The sequence below is a fragment of the Filicampus tigris genome, chromosome 2 (assembly GCF_054856515.1).
Source record: "Filicampus tigris isolate MCC_2025a chromosome 2, RoL_Ftig_1.0, whole genome shotgun sequence".
Classification (NCBI taxonomy): Eukaryota; Metazoa; Chordata; class Actinopteri; order Syngnathiformes; family Syngnathidae; genus Filicampus; species Filicampus tigris.
In genome coordinates, this window is record NC_141218.1 from 26037815 (window position 1) to 26051571 (window position 13757).

The window sequence follows — 13757 nt, forward strand, 5'->3', positions numbered from 1 at the left end:
CGAGCGGTGGAAGAAAAATCCACAGAATAGCCGCACCGGACTATAAGACAAATGGCTCAAAACCTAGGAAAAAAGTTGCGGCTTATGGTCCGGAAAATACAGGATTACTATCAAAAACATTGCAGCTATAGCGTATGAACAAGACTGGCAGTACAGTACGTTCACTCACTGAATCGTTGGTGAACGGAAAATGGCAGCACGTTCACTCACTGACTCGTTCGTGAATGGGAATGCAGTACGTTCACTCCCTAACTCGTTCGTGAAGAGGAATTTACCTCACTGATACCTTTGTGAATGGCAATAGTGTGGCAGTATGTTCATAAAATCCCTCCTCCATCTGCTGATCCATCTGTTGCCGATTGGTTGTTTACGAAGATTGACGACATTCGCGTGGCTGAACTCAAATGAACTGAGAAAAGAAAAAAATCACTCTGTTCTGTACTTGTTCTTTGTTTGAATAAAAGTATATAAAATATATGTATATATAAAAGAACAAGAAGTGATCCATTCACTCACATTCACTGAAAAGATTTGTTCTTTTTGAACGAATCGTTCGAGAACGATCCAACACTATTTGCAATCACAATAATGTAACAGGGGAAACTTCTTCATTGTAAACCTATTAATTTATTTCATTTAGGTGCAATCTCGCGGGGGTGAAGCTCACTTGACAACAGCTGAAGATGAAATATAAAAACATTGTTCAAACAGTTAAGACTTCGGCATAATCTCATGGGGGTACACTGAAAAATATTACGGTGGAATTTGCTCAATTTTATTTTGTCAAGTGGCTGCGCAAAATAAAATCATCTGTATCCAGATACATTTTTAAAGTAAATGTATAGTCTACTTTAAAAAAAAGTATCTGGATCCAGATTATATTTCATGTAACCACTTGAAGAAATAATTCTGTAAATTCAACAGAAACGTTTTCAGTGTATGTAGATGATGGACTGTCGTGTGAAATGGTACTGCTCAAAAATATAATTTTCTGGGAATGCTAACACATCACTGCGCGGTATGATCTCCAGATAAATATTTAATTATCGGCGTAGTAATGCTGCACCTTCATCCACGGGATCATTATCAAAAGGACACGTTTGCCTCCACCTACACTGGAAAAAATTGTGTGTTGAATTTACTCACTTTTCTTTCATCAAGTGGTTGCACAACATGAAATCATCTGGGTCCAGACATTTATTTAGTAGATGTATTGTTTACTTAAAAAATTTATCTGAATCCAGATGATTATATTTCGTGCAACCACTTGAAGAAATAAAACTGAGGAAATTCAACAGAAACTGTTTTTAGTGTACTGTGCCTAATGGACTTCTCATATACTGACTCCGAAATTACAGACGGCTCAAATAGGCTATGTCAAAACTCACCTGTGAACTGAATGAATGAGGAAATGAAATGGAGTGTGTGGCTCTGAAAGAGGGTCGGGGCAGAGAGACACTCGAGGTTCAGTGAGATAACCTGGTCCGGACCAGGTTAGGATCAGAGAGTCTGTTACTGCGGTAACTGAACGAGATCTTAAGTTACCTCTCCCTCTGAAACCGGATAGAATTACCCCTCTTTCTCTGGTTTGAATTACCTCCCTTTTTGAAATGGAAAACTTTTAAGTTTCCCTCATTTCAAGGTTAGCAAACTATTTCACTAAACCTGCTTTGTGAAACGGATCCCTGGTCTTTTTCACTTTGTTTATTTTCATATTTTGATGTTTTTTCAATCTCATTGTGTTTCTTCTGCTTACTGAACATGGAAGCACAGTTTGTCCTAGGTTGGACGTATGCTTTTGTTTACATGCTAACACTGCAACGGCTCCCAGAGCGTTACTTGACATTTCTTGTTACTCAACATACCCAGTGAGCTAAGGAGGATGAGGAGTGGGTGTGGTGCCACGACAACGCGTTGAGCAAGGAGAAAACGATATCAACCCAATCTCGTACCGTGGAGAACGTTAGATCAATCCCCAATAAGGATGGACAAGCTAGCGAAGCTAACCATGAAAATGACTCCTGGGAGGAAAGTCTGCTGCTTTTTAAGGATACGTGGCTAACAGCACTAACGCCTGACTAGTCATTTTAACAAGGATTGCATGAACCTCTCTTCCCTGTGTACTTTGTACAGGTTCATGTATGTGAACATTTGTTGTTTGTTTGTTTGTTATTTTGTTGTTACTTCCTGTATCCACTATTGCAGCTGATACTTAATTTCTCCATTCTGGGAAAAATAAAGGTTATCTAATCTACTTTACTACACAGGCAATTTTGGAGTAAAAATTAAACTCAGTCTTAAAGACAACTAATAACCAAATAGCAAATTTTGAATTCCAAATTGTACGACATTTTGGGATTCAGCGTTCAAAGAGGTTCCACTGTATACTATGCTTGGTGATATTGCAGTGGACACATGATGGTATCAATTTACTACCTGTTACAAGAGCTGCAAGAATGTGTCTCACCTTTTTATAAAACACATTCTTTTACCTCATCACTATGCAATATGCATAGAAAGAGCGCAAGCCTGACTTTGACTTGCACAGCCTTGAAACACATGTTGCTGCCATACTTGAACAGTATCATTGTGCATAAGCTAAAGCAACGGGACATAATGTCATCTTATGCCACCGACAGTGCAGTCCGTCTTTGATATCAACTAACACACAGCAAATTAAATTGCCAACTGAATGTGACAAATTTGAATCAACAGCCTTGATCAGTAACCGGCTTTCCTGGCAGATGAGTGTCTCACAACACAATGGCCCCTCTGTCATCATCGCATATATGTCAAAGACAGACACTTGCATACAGCATCAGCTTGGGAGGCTGCAGGGAAACTAAAAGGAATAAGCTCCCATTTGATTGAGAAAGATCTCAACCCAATTAAGCTTTCTAAAGACAGTGACGACATGTGTACTAGTTCCGTGGTGATTTAAACATTCGTGACAATACCCTCAAGCAAAGGCTTCAACTGCTGAAAGGACACCCAAGTGTGTTAGGGTTAATTGGATGACCCAATCCATCCCAATTAAAATTTTAAGGCCCACCCCTCCCCCGTGTGTGTGTGAGGAAATTGAAATCTGCTGCAGATTGCTCTTCCTGTGGGGTTGGGGGGCAGGGGGGGGCAGGTTGGTGGGGGGGGCAGGTTGGTGGGGGGGGCGTATGTGTGGAATTTAAAAATAATTTAAAATATTTGGGTCAAATACAGTGCACATCACCACTTTTGCATTGCCGCTGGCAAGAGAGAATTGACAGTCTTTCTTAAGAATGTTGTTTGGGCTAAAGCGAAAAATTCTGATGCACATGAGCCAATTCAGAACATGTCACTGATATGGAGAGTGCAGGATCTTGCATAATCCAGTGCCAGGCCAAATACAATTTAAGGGCAGTTGCATAGCAGTACCACTGCCAGAATGCTATTATGATCAAATATCATTTTTCTAAATACCATAGCATCACTCATCTTGGGCACGTATTGGTGTCCCTCACTAGGAATTACTTTGTAGTATGTAATGGTGAAGACAGGCACAACCCACATTTACTGATCTTTTACTGGTTGATTCAATCCCAATCATATGCCACTTTTGTCCACAAAAAAGAATTCACTCGGAATCCATGAAAACTGACTCTGATACGATTACCTTAGGCAGATTCATTTAAGTAATCCGGATAAATTCCTGTATGAAAAATGTAACAACTACAGAAACATCTGTTGTGCAATTATGTTTAAGTTCATAATCAGGCAGTTAATAACGTTACGAAGGCAAGAATTTATATCTGCTACTTTACTTTCACATTGAAAAGATGATTACAAATTCTTCTCTGACTAATGCGTAATCAATGGAAAGAAGACATCATTGAGAGATAAAAAAAATGCCACAACTATGATCCGTTTTGCAGGTGTTATGAATAGAATTAATTTTATTTCATAATGACCCATCGCAGATTGTCACAATTATGCACATTACCCTCATTTAACAAAAAATACAGTTTAAAAAGGCCCACGCGGCAGGAATGCTCAGCCCATCTGCAGTTTTTAGTGTCAAGCTGTGTGACTGGCCACAGTTCAAAATCCTCATAATTAGTCATGACAATTCTAGCATTATAACTGTGTAGGAAACACACACACACACATATACATACATATATATATATATATATATATATATATATATATATATATATATATATATATATATATATATATATATATATATATATTCTCTCCATAGACTCCATAGAATAACAAATATTGATAATGTACTGGTTTTTAAGCAATGCACCTTTCATGACATAGTTGAATCCCTCAGTGTGAGAAAGTCGCAAGACTGCTGAATGAGCTGCAGACTTTAAGCTGTGGGCTGAAATGGATCACTGGCAAAGAATTTGAAAACTCTTGCAAATGTGCTGCCAATGCTCCCGTAAGAAGACCCATTGCGAACACAACTGAACACTTTTGTGAAAGTATAACAAAGCCGCCAAAATAGTAAGGCTCCTGACTTTAAGAACTGACACACTTGATTTATTTATTTATTTTTAAGAAACCCCAAAGCACACAGGGAGCTCAGTCTATAAGAGTTGTAAAGATCGGGGACAGGAAAGTTGAAGGTTCAAGTCCAGCTAAGCACTGACAAGGTCTGCTTCAGCAAAGCACCACACCCTCATCTCTTGGGAGGTCTGACTGTCTTCCCAGTAAAGGTCTCTACACACCAATCCGACATCGGCTGTCAGAAAGTGAGTATACGCCGTCTGTTTGGTGTAGTGCGCAGCGTCGTAAAGTTGGAGCCATTGTTGTGGCCTTCGGGGGGTGCTCGGGCTGATTCAACATGTAGAATTCGGTCGGGCTGTCGGAAGAAAAAATGATCACGATGATTGGCTGTTAGGGCCTAGATGCTAGCGAATCTGTGCACTGGACAAGAATGAGAAGTGACAATGGTGAAAATTGAATCTATTCCTCAAGAACTCATTTTGTACATCTCCTAAATTGACATAATTTATTTTCAACAGAGAGTAACTTACAATTCAATTTGCTATAAAACAAAAACATTCCCTGTTATAAAAGCACAAAATAGAATAAAAATTGTGCTTCAGGGTTGTTCATTGATAATAATAATAATAATAATAATAATAATAATAATAATAATAATAATAATAATAATAATAATAATAATATATATATTAATATATATATATATATATATATATATATATATATATATATATATATATATATATATATATATATATATATATATACATACAGTGATCCCTCGCTACTTCGCGCTTCAACTTTCGTGCCCTCGGTGCATCGCAGATTTTTCAGACGTGGCACTGCCCCCTTGTCCATTATGCAGTAGCAGTGGGGCTAACATTAATTTGCGTGTGAGAATGTCATTGCTTTTATTTTATTTTTAGAAAACCATAGACAAAGTTTGCTAAATCACATTTACCGTTGCTTTTTGAACTGCTTGGCCTTTACAATCTATTTCTATCATCTCTCCCAGATGGAATTGTGAAACAAACCATCTGTCAGGTCAATAAAAAAAAGAAAAAAAAACTCTCAAAAGAGCCATTACATTTGATGAAAGCTTTGGGTATTAAAAAAAAGGTGTCAATGATGTAATAAATAGCAGAGATGGGGGAATTGAGTCATATGACTTGACTCAAGTTGACTCGAGTTGCTATTTTTAGGACTTGCGACTTGCTTGACAACTAATGCATGTCAACTTCAGTAAGTGACAAATTACAAAGTGCACAAAGTTAATGCCTTTAATTTGTTAGTTAATTACTTAATGCCTCTTTTTTAAATTTCATTTTTAGATGTAAATGTTTGTTAATTTTTTTTAGATAATGTACTTTTTGTAGTATGATCAGTGAAAAAATATTTTATTATCAATACAACATATGTTTTACTGTGCAAGATTTTATGAATGGACTGAAATTTGGTGGTGACTCTACTTGCTTGATCTTTTTTTTCCCACAGCGATTTTGGACTTTCTTGAGACTTGAAGGTTACGACTCGAGCCTTACTTGTGACTTGTTGCCACCTCTGTTGAATTCCCATCATGTCACTGCTCCAGTTTTTCACCCTTCTTCACATGGCTATTAGTGATGAACTTGTGCATACAGCAACATGCAAAGGTATCCATCCATCCATTACCTATACCGCATATGCTCACAAGGGTCGCGGTAGGGCTGGAGCCTATTCCAACTGTCAACGGGCAGTGGGCGGGGGACACCCTGAATTGGTTGCCAGCCAATCGCAGGGCACACAGAGACAAACAAACATTTGCACTCACAATCACACCTAGGGGCAATTTAGAGTGTCCAATTAACCTGCCATGCATGTTTTTGAAATGTGGGCGGAAACCAGAGTACCCGGAGAAAACACACGCAGGCAAGGGGAGAACATGCAAACTCCACACAGGGAGGCCGGAGCCAGGATTGAACCCACAACCTCTGCACTGTGAGGCGGACGTGCTAACCAGTCGATCACCGTCCCACCCTATGCAAAGGTATATGTTTCCATTTTCCAAATGGTCATGTCCACATAACATGTTGAAATAGACACACAAGCACAGGTCCAAACTCCACAGCAGCCAGCTGCCTGCTGTGTTGACACCTATAGAATTGATTTCCCAGTGGCAGCATGGTCCATCAGTTACCAGAAACATTGGCTTGGACTGCAGTCGCATCATGTTGACACAGAGCGCAATCACTTCTGATTGCCTGCATTGTTCCTGTATCGCAAAAGAAAACAGACAAGGACTAGGAAGTATGTAAAGGCATGCTCCACAATTCACGTTCGCTAAAATTCACTGTTGACCTTTTTTTCCTGATGACCCAAACAGTCATACATAAACTATATACATCAGTGGATTTAAAAAGGGTACACAACCTGTTCAACCAAAACAACACCATAACTACAGTTATTCCATGGTGGTGGCAGCATCATGCTTTGTGGCTGTTTTCTTCAGCTAAAATTGGGGCCTTAGACAAGGTGGAAAGAATTATGAACAGTTCAAAATAGATGTCAGTCCAGGCAAGAAACTGTCAAGCTTCTGCTAGAGAGGAAAACAGAAAAAAGGCAGGTACATCTTAAACACGGCAGTTACAGTGAAAAAAATGGATTGCTGAATTTACTCAATTTTATTTTGTCAAGTGGTTGCACAAAATTAAATCATCTGTCTCTGGATGCATTTGTTAAGTACATATAAGGTCTACTTAAAAATGTTTCTGGATCAAGATGACTTTACTAAATGCAACCACTTAACAAAATTGAATAGAGTAAATTCAACAAAAACGTTTTTCAGTGTAGGAATGTGCAGACTCCCATTTAACATGAGTGTGAATGTCACTGATTATTTCTGGATCAAAGGAAGTTGCAGGGGTGTCATCGTTTTACGGTAGTCCGAAGGGGGGGTCGGGGGATGTCTAGTTAGACTGTGTGTTTCTTTGCGTGACAGCCTGGTTCCTACCTTAGGTTGCATTTGTGCTTTCACATTGAAGAATGCAGTCCAGATCTGGGCATCGTATAACCGCCTCCAAGTTCCCGTTTGCATATGTAGACAACCCACGGGGTCCCAGTTGGTCCGAGTCAGCCAAAAAGCGTCGAGACCGGACTTAACCTCTATCACGTCACACGCAAGTGCCACATTCCTGACAAAAAAAAAAAAAACTGTGTTGTGTACCTTGCGGTCCCACAGACGCAATGACATGTGCCCCATATTGTTTTTATTTCACCGTTCACCACGCTGTGCGTGTGTGTGAGTGTGTGTGTGTCTCTGTTGTTTATTTCTTTAATATTTTTTCTTTGTTCGGCAGCGTTTTTTTTTTCTTATTAATGCTTTTAAACATTCACAAATATATAAAGTAACAAAGTGAAAATATCAATATTATGCTACGTACACACATAACCAACATAAAAAATAATAATAATAAAATAACAATAATTATATATAAGGCACAATAAACATTAATTCGAGATTAATCAGAGATAATTCACAAAGGAACTGATTACTGTACAGTCCAAACACTTTTCTTAGTTTTCGTTAATTTCAAGGTATCTACATATCATTGAAACTAAGTAAGGAATACGTGATCATTTGGATGGGATTTGGACATCTTCATCTTGTGTAAATAGAGCCAAGTAGTAACATAAGATTAATTACAAAGGACAAAGATCTATCATTATGTATAAAATTTGTAACAATATCTTTCACAGCAATTGCATTAGTATGACCAGTTTTTTAACATCTTTCAAAATCTCTCCAAAATTTTGACGATATAGGGCAATTACAAAATAAATGCAGAATTGTCTCTGACTCACTTCCACAGAAGGTACATTTATCATCTACATTAGTAAACTTGGAAAGAGAATTATTGCAAGGATAAATGTTATGCAGTATTTTAAACTGAAGCTCTCTTATTTTGTTTGAGATACAAAATCGAAGGGGGCATAATCATGTTCTACGCCAATTTATGTTATTCAATTCTGTATTCCAGTAGAATTTACCTCCTGGAGAGATTTTATTATAGCTACAAAGCGTATTCCTAATATGTTTATTTGTGCAATTTTTACTAAATATATAAATTCCTACAATTATGAAGGAAGGTGTTTGAGTTTTGATACGTTGATATGTCAGGTGACATTTCATCAACTGAAAAATACTCTGAGGAAGAGCATTTACAATCGACTTAAACTCTTTGAATTTGACTGGGAAGGATTTTGTTTTCAAAAAAAATTCATATGTGTAAATATTACCATTACATTCAAACAGATCTGAAACATAAATTATACCCTTTTCAATCCAGGCTTTATTACATAAAGTTTTATATTTTATGGTAATATCACAGTTGTTCCAAATTATTGAGGAGAAAAAATATTCACATGGCATAATTTCCACGCGAATAAAGCCTGTTGATGTAATTTTGAAAGTTTAAGTGGTAATTTTGTAATAGAAAAATTGCAAGTCAATAAGAATTGTAACCACCAACTGCTTTAAACACGTTATGAGGAATAAAGTTCCAGAGTGACGTTGCTTGTTCCATGGATTTCTTAAGCCATTTGATTTTTAAGGTAGAGTCATGTCATGTCATCTTCCAAACCGTTTATCCTATATAGGGTCGCGGGGAGTTGCTGGAGCCTATCCCAGCCGTCAATGGGCGAAGGCAGACTACACCCCGAACTGGTCGCCAGCCAGTCGCAGGGCAAAGGTAGAGTTCAAATGAAAAAAATCTAGGACTTCCAACCCTCCTTCTGCTCTCTGTAATCTAAGAATTTCTTTTTTGAGATGGTGATGTCTGTTTTTCCAAACAAAATGCACAAACAAGTTGTAAATGACTTTACAAAGTGCATCATTTATAAAAAGCGATAGAGCTGGATAAATGAACCTCGACACGCCTTCAGCTTTTGAGAGTAACACTCTCCCAAATATTGAAAGTTCTCTCTGTAACCACATATTAAAAATTCATTTTGCTTTTTGGATTCTAGAAGAAAAAATTAGATGCTGTCTCTCTGAAGGTTTCTTTGAAATATGAATTCCTAAATATTTAACAGTTTGCTTTGCTGGAATATCAAACATAAATTGCTCATCGATGTTATAAAGACATAATATTTCAGATTTGTTGATATTAAGTTTTAGACCAGAAGCATCAGAAAAATCTTGAGTAGTTTGAAGCGCAGATTTAATTTGAGATTTATACTTGAGAAATAAAACTGCACCATCCGCTAGTTGAGAAATGTTTAATTCACGGTCAAAGATAGTTAAACCATGAATATGAACAACACTGAAGACCTGAATGTGAATAATCGCACTACCGCCATCTCAATATGGACATTCTCACAAATGTGAATACTGTATGTTCTGCAAATATGTTTTTTTTCTTTCTTTTTTTTATAATTGTGTGCTTATATTTGTTAGCTCAACATTGCAAATCGTGCCTAACTAATTTTAGTTGTTCTTGTGACAGTGACAGTAAAGTTTTTGTTTTCTTGTCAATGTTCTTTCAACATTTCACAGTGCACAAGGCAATAGTTCATTTTGCAAAAGAGCACCCAGCTTGCTAAAATGTAACCCCACAGTTAGATGGAGCAGTTTAATTGATTTTCCAAAAGGCATTACACTATTTAATAATCAAGTGCCTGTGAAGCCATCTAATATTGGTATTCAATTCAATTATGCTGTTCGCTGTATTGATATTTTGTTACGACAAACAATGTAGCAATTATTAATGAAGACATCCTGCAAGTAATTACAACACTAATTTGGTTATGGAACATTGGGTAAGTATCTGATTTTTCCACTGAGCAGATCTGTTTGACCAAACATGGAGGAGGTGCAAATTCTTTAACAGTTTCAGATCATAAGGTCTCCACCAAAGACTAACACAGGCATCAGTAATTCCTGCCCTGTGCAGTGAAAGGCTTCCCTGTGGAGCTAGTGGCGGTAACATGGCGATTGATTTGGTGTTTACAATGAGGAAAACAATGTGTATTTGTGTACGTTGGAAGTTTTGGGCGGACGCACAGTGAAAATGCAGATGTTTGCATTCATCTGCAAAACCGCCTGAGCAACATGATTCACTTATTTTTCGCGATTGTTCATGCTAATGCGGAGTCATGAGTAAGCGGCTAAGTTTGGCTACGCACAATTGCGCTTGAGTCATAAGGCTAATCACGCCCTGTCTACGTGGTCAGACTAATAGAGCTTTACATTGCTGAACTCAGTGCATCTGCTTCAACACCTCCATTACAGTTCTCTCTGTACAGCATCAATCATGGCCTCTATCTCTGGCAATGAAAAATGTACAACTGCACAGACTACATATGTCACTGTGATGATTGCAGTGCTTTGAGCAGATGTTGTCCCCAGTAAATTAGCGAGTATATTAGTGTAATAAATGTGCAATTAGTCTATCTAATAGAGGGACCAGTCCATTCAACTGAAGCCTATAATGTCCTGGCATTAACTGCACAAATACTTACTAGACACTCCATTAGCTACACCTTCAAAATATACGTAAATAAAAGCCCAACCGCTGTATTCTTAAGACCGACTGCCAAATATTGCACCATTAGAAACATCTTTCATTAGGGTTGCGAATGAGCTGAATCTGACTTTGGACGAGAGGTCTCTTACACCCTGGATTGTCATCTAATCACAAAACACCCACCACTTCAATGCCGAAATTGAACTTACTATTTACTACTACTACTACGTTTACCGCACCACTGGATGCAGATATTGCGCATAGAAATGACTCACAGTGTAGTTGTCCTCCCAAACTTGATTTGGCATTGTATATGTGACTGTATGGTTTCTTTGTTGCAAATCAATTGTTTGAAGTGGGTTTATCAGCGTTCTTGAGGGGGGTTAATGTGCCACACACACACACATACAAACTGCTGAAAGTAAAAGTATTTATTTCCACTATCTATTCAAAATACATTATTGACAATGTTATGGATGCATATTTTTCAAATAAAACAACAAAATATACATTTCAGCAATGAAATGCGAAGAAAATAGGACAAATAAGCTTCATCAGTCAACTTACTTTCAGCATTTTTCAAAGCAGCAAAACCAAATAAATTCTTTGTAGAAACATTCATGGAAGGTTAACCAAACGTCGTGGTCTGACAGCAGCACAGCTAATCACCAAAGGGGCAGAGAGGTGCAGACTTCAGACCTCATACTGCCTGGTCGCGACACTACGCTTAGGTACTGAAGAAAGGGCACTTGTTGGACATGAGGAGAGTGAAAGAAAATGTGTGATAAGGAAGGAGGTGGGGAGGTTGTGGGAAGAGCACCCAAGTGGAATTCTGGATTTCAAGATATGAGTTAGGATGAATAAAAAAGTGACATGTATTGCATGGAAAAGGGTGAAAGACAGCATGCAACACAATGTGAAAGGAAAGTGGCTAGGGAAATCACACCCAACAGTTACAAAATATGTTTGTAAAAAAGAAAGAAAGTAAGAGAGAGGATGGTGCAGTGACTGCAGCAGGGGCGGAGCCATGGGTGGGCCTGGGTGGGCACAGGCCCACCCAGAGTGACAGACTGCCCACCCAGTGGAATTCATGAAAAAATATATACTTTTAAATGGTTAGTAAATTATTGTTGAATTATATTTGAATTAGTGTTTCATTGTGTTTTTTATTTTATTGAATATTAAAAATGGCATAATTGTGGTTGTCTAAGGAATATCCGAACTTCATATTATTCAGTTTGTCATTTTATTTGAATATGCGATGTGTCCGTCCAGGAGGATTGTGTTCAGAGAGGAGAAATATTCAGACACACTCTAATTTTTCCAGGCCCACCGATTAACTATGTTCTGGCTCCGCCCCTGGACTGCAGTAAGAAATATTGCAAAAGGTGCAGAAGCAAGTGCAATGTCAATCGTTGCTGTTGCTTGAAAATAAACGTCAAATGAAAAAATAAATAAATAAAAAATAAAGGTCCATGCCACATGAAGCCTGATTTTTGGCTGGCAAGTGCAAATGGACAATTCACAAACTAAGACTGGACGTTGCAAGTTTCTGTGAACAATTCTGTCGGTATGCAATTTATTTTGACTGTCCATATACATGTATTTTTAAGTGCCCCATATCCAGTGTTTACTGAACAGCAGAAATAACGTGTGCAATTGGAAACATGCCCATAAACAGCTACATGTGCATCAACATCAGGCAGCAATAACACAGAACTAAACATTGATAAGAAAATGCTATCCTCAAGTGACTCTAGCTGGGGAGGATTCTTCCACAGCACTTCTGGATATCATGAGTACATTAAATGTCTACCAACATATGGGGTCAAAATACACTCACAGTGGTCTGACCTAAGATAATAATAAAAAAAAAAAAATAGACAGCTCATTCTTCGGCCCAATCGACCCTGCTTTCACTAAATGGCTTGTTCTCCCATCACCCTATACTCTGTTTCTTGACCCAACTGACAGGGGCAGATTGCAATCATTGGTAGGTTTGACTCACTGTTTGTCCCCAAGTTTTAGTTATCTTTAGTTTCATGTGTAAAGATTGTGATTGCCTTTACATAACATTTGTTGTGATGTGATTTGTGTGCTTCCAGTCAAACCATGATGAATGGGTCATTAATTTATTTGTAATCTGCTGCAAAGTCAGTGGCCATTGGCCCCCAAAAAATTGTCAGATATGAGTTTTGGGGATATTGGCAAAAGTATAACACCTTGGGACGTTTGAGTAATAAGCCTTGTTCGTTTAGGTAGGGAACAGTGTTTCCAGTCCAGCAGCCTTTTTTTTAACACACTTCAACATGCCGGGTTCTTGATACCATCCTCCTAAATAAGGCCCACCACTTGACAGACAGAAGTTATTTTACTGTTTTCAAGCTCCAATTCGATACATAATAGCTGACATTCTGTTAGCTTTGTTCTGTAATGACCATGTTGCACATTTGACATCTTGTACAAAAAAATGGGTCTGGTGGCTTTTGTTGTCACTATAACATTCTGTAATTTGACCTATAGCATGTATGTGCTATATCACTGCAACAATCAGACATGAAAGCTCTGTAGCGTCATAAAAAAATATTGAAATCTACATGAATGGGCTAATGTACAATATTGTCAAGTAAACCAGAGATGTGTGATGTTCAGTTCACATGTTCAATTAACATAGTCATTGTTCATCTGTGTACTCGCTCGCTTCTGAGCATGCACTCAACGGTTGCTGTGTGCTGAATGTGTGCGTGATCAAAAGTGGCC

The 13757-nt window shown here is 38.0% G+C and overlaps 1 long non-coding RNA gene across 2 annotated transcripts; it reads right to left on the reverse strand.

Annotated features, from left to right (window-relative positions):
• Positions 1-4277: 4277 nt before the first annotated feature.
• Positions 4278-11709, reverse strand: LOC147151907 (uncharacterized). 2 transcript variants are annotated; one of them, XR_015085703.1, is made up of 4 exons: positions 11565-11709; positions 7484-7664; positions 6671-6745; positions 4278-4849 (listed from the first exon to the last, which is right to left on the reverse strand). It is a non-coding gene; the product is annotated as an uncharacterized LOC147151907 (long non-coding RNA). The 2 variants fall into 2 exon arrangements; XR_015085702.1 differs by lacking the exon at positions 4278-4849 and having other exon boundaries at positions 5301-6745.
• Between the last annotated feature and the right edge of the window lie 2048 nt (positions 11710-13757).